The sequence below is a fragment of the Sinocyclocheilus grahami genome, unplaced genomic scaffold (genome assembly GCF_001515645.1).
Source record: "Sinocyclocheilus grahami isolate Dianchi unplaced genomic scaffold, SAMN03320097.WGS_v1.1 scaffold671.1, whole genome shotgun sequence".
Lineage (NCBI taxonomy): Eukaryota > Metazoa > Chordata > Actinopteri > Cypriniformes > Cyprinidae > Sinocyclocheilus > Sinocyclocheilus grahami.
Window position 1 is genome coordinate 501,437 of NW_015505850.1, and position 4,167 is coordinate 505,603.

The following is a 4,167-nucleotide window of genomic DNA, read 5'->3' on the forward strand; positions in this document are numbered from 1 at the left end:
TATATATATATATATATATATATATATATATACTGTATATTACATAAAAAGAAAATTTTTGCTTTTTATTATTTTATTTTTATGTGTGTGTGTGTGTGTATAATAAAAAGTTAAGAAATTTTTTATTTTTACTATTTATTCATTTTAATTGTATTATATTATATTTATTCTAATATGAACATATAAAAATATTTGCAGAATATTAAAACTTAATTATTAGGCCATGAGTAAGGGAGCAAAAACTAAATCAAATATTTCTAAATTAATAATCAGACTAAAAAGCTATTTTTGTGTTTACTTTTGAATTATAAGAGTTCTATATGATGAAAGATAAAATATCGGTTCTGTTATGACAAAAAAGATAACAAATACCTTGTTAAACATATACTGTATATGCTGTATACCACGTTGTTCTGAATAAACAAAGAGAAAGTAGCAACTCTACTCAGGGAGAACTTTACACCTCCTAAATTTCATTTTGTAGTGAAAGCCAAGGGTGGGTTAAGTCAAATCATGAATTATTAAGTCAAAAATGAATTATTCCTCAAGGACAAAAACTGGTACAGTGTTCCAGCATGGCACCAGCATTAACCATCTTCCTTATTCCCTGGCAACATTCAACATTATGAGCAACAGGAGTGATACTCAAGGTCAAAAGCTGGAAAATGTCTGAATACCAATGTGGTACAAAACATAGTCCTCATACTGAGATGAAAGTCATGAAGCAGAACCAATTAGTCTCTGTATCAGGAGCTGTTTCAAAGTAGCACTGATCAAATTAAGTGCTTAAATGTGGGAATGGGAAGCCTTGTCGAGATATAGATCAATAAAAAAGAATAAAGCAGAATACCTGGGCTTGTTATGGGTCTCAAGTTGGGCTCCAGCAGATGAGGCCCGAATTTTCCTGCCTAGCGGCATATCTGGAGAGATCTGAGAGAGTCTCTCGTTTTTTGGCTTGGCTTTCATTCTCCTTAGGAGGCTGCTTTCGTGTTTTGCTGCATGAGCTCCCTGAGCTTAGAGACACAGCACACCTGAGTCTCAGGTTAGCTGATACACAATGTCATGTGGCTATGTATAAAATGGAGCAGATAGCTACATTTAAAATCACTTTTAAATTTGATCATGTTAAAACATTTTTAAGCAGAAATGTCCATTCACCCTAACTTATTTTTTTCAGAGAGAAAAAACTCGTAGTCTCAGGTTTTCAGTAAATTTAGACTTAATAAGAGTTATCTGTGGTATTTAATTTGAAGCGAAATTAACGTCTCGAATCAGTAGCTCCCCTGACATTAGATTTAATGCCTTTACTATTATTCTATAATATCAAGATACTCATAGATTTATTATTCCTAAGAGACAAATCATCAACAATTTTGTTTTTATTTAAAAAAAAATTTCTATATCTGTTTTTGCCAATATGGCTTGCACAAATCTCAGAAAAATTAATTGTATATTGTTAAAAATTATTTATGCCTATTATCAGTTTACTGAAGATGAAGATGCATAAAGGCAGTTTCATAAAAGTAGGAATGTTCTATCTTCTTGAAGAAAATCAGAATCTTTTTTTTTTCTCAAGCAAGATCATAGGATACTCCAATGAAATATCACAACTCTTGCTATTACCAATCAAATTTGTTTGATTTTGGTTTTAAATCTCAAAAAATGGGGATAAAATAACTGATACATTTCTAACAATATAAAGTGTCATTTAATGCATTTAAACCTAAAAGTATTCTGAAGTTTCAGTCAGAACACACAGCATCACTCTTTCTCACCTTCATCAGACAATATCCTACAAAACTGTTGAAACGATTGAGGTGCGGTTGTTTTTAGCATTGAGAAGACATCTGTATATATACCTCCGAATGTTTATTGTAGGTGGTCTCCAGTTTGCTGTTTTCCTGGTTACTGATGTGACTGTGAATCACTGTAGGAACTAAAATGTAAAAGTGAAGTGTATTCTTCTTCTCTAATCTGTGTGCTATACTTGTATATTAGTGTTTTGTTATCAATAATTGAATTATTATCAAGTGTCCCTCTTAACTCTTACAATTAAATTAATAGTTTAACTAAAAATGAAAATGCTGAAAATGTACTCTCCCGCTGTCACGAATCCGGTCCATGAACTTTCCTTTTCATTGACTCTCGCACCACACAAACTGTTGCATAGCACCCCGGACTACATTTCCCATCATGCATTACTGATTGCACTCAGCACGAATTGCACACACCTGTTTACACTGATTGCACCCAGCTGTTTCATATCACTCCCTCACTATATAACACTCACTCTTATCCCTTCCCTCTGCCGAGTATTGTTTCAGCGTTTATCACTCCCCTAGAGATAGCTACTTTACGGAGCCCTTGTCATTTTCCTAGCCTTAGCCCTAGTGATTAGCCTTAGCCCTAGTCCTTAGCCCTAGTCGTTTGCCTTAGCCCTAGCCCTAGTCATTAGCCTTAGCCTTAGCCTTCCCGGTTTCTGATCTTCGCCTGGTTCCCTGGATTCACCCCTTTTGTCTTGCCCCTTTTGATTCTGTCTGCCGATCGTCGACCTGCGCTAGCCCTAGGACTATTCTTGTGTTTTGCCCACCATATACCTGTTTGCCCTCATCTGACCCAGGCCTGCTGTATGACCACGTCTCTGTCTTTTTCAAATAAAGCTTGCACATGGATCCGCAAGTCTCACGTCTCGTCAGCCCCGTAACACCCGCAGGTCATGCTTGGTGTAGATGAGATTGTTTCTTCATCAGAATAGATTTGGTGAAATTTTGCATTATATCACTTGCTCACCAATGGATCCTCTGCAGGGAATGAGTGTCGTCAGAATGAGAGTCCAAACAGCTGATGAAAACATCACAAACATAACACCCCCTTTTGTCCTGAAACACCAAAATCCACCAACATATATATATTTTTAAACTGTTTTAGTTTGTAAACGGTGCTTGATGTGTGCATATTTTTCTCCTGATTCAGACAAGATGACTTTTTCACTAGAGTAAGCAATGTTATGGATAGGGGACTCGTATTTTAGCTTGAAGTAATGGTTTGAAGTTAAATATGTCTTGATGGTTTTGTTTATTACAGACATACAGCTTTTTGCTTCACAAGATGTTAATTGATGGACTGGAGTCATGTGGATTACTTGTGGATTATTGTGACATTTTTATCATCTATTTAGATTCTAATTCTGACGACACTCATTCACTGCAGAGGATCATTGGTGATGCTAAACTTCTCCAAATGTGTTCCAAAGAAGAACCAAACTCATCTACATCTTGGATGGCCTGAATTTTCAACAAATTTTCATTTTTGGGTGAACTATTAAATCTGATCATTGCGTTTCCAGTCTATTCTTTTGTGTTTACATTATGTCTAGGCTACTGCCAGGGTTGGTTGTCATATCAGTTTCAAACAAAGTACTGTAGCGAATCAGCTCATGGGGAAATATGAATAATTAACCATAACTAGTTATAATTAACTATTCATATTTTAGATCCACTGTAGATATTTCTTTTTTATGTTTTAACACAGTTTAGTGGAAGCTTACCAATACCCCTTGCTGCTACACCATGCAGCTTATTGCACCCATAGTTGTTCCCCAGAAGCTCAAGTTTCAGTTTGGGTGGGCGGTAGTTGTGTCTCATTTCAGTCTAGGTATAGTAGTGGACAGCATGGCTGTAGTTAAAAGGTGTAAAGACTGCATGGTTCTTCATAATTCCTGAGATTTAGACAGAACATAAAAAGCCATCATAATATGACATACAATAATCTTTAGAACCACAAGATTTGATATTAAATAAGATTCAAATGGCTTTGAAATGTATAAACAAATGTCTGTGCAATAATGCCTAAAATTCACCTTGAGGTAATCCAAGAAAATCAGTCCTGTAGGTCGACCTACAGTATACTGGGCACTGAGAGCCTTTTGGATTTCCTTCTCAGTCAACGGGTGCTGAAGAGGGGAACTACCACCAAAATGCTTCATTTGATCTGCAGAATGCCTCCATGCCATGAATGCCTTCTTGTTAAAAGAAAGAACGAGTATGGTACATTATAACCATCATTTACTAACCCTTATGTTTTTCCAAACCTGTATGACAGGACACAGGACACAAATATAGTGCTACTGGTGTGCTTTTTTGAAGCTTAACAGTCCCAGTACACACA

At 35.8% G+C, this 4,167-nt stretch overlaps 1 pseudogene; it reads right to left on the minus strand.

The window, feature by feature from the left end:
* LOC107558990 (WD repeat-containing protein on Y chromosome-like) overlaps positions 1-918 on the minus strand; it is a 16,963-nt pseudogene extending 16,045 nt beyond the window's left edge.
* Positions 919-4,167: the final 3,249 nt, after the last annotated feature.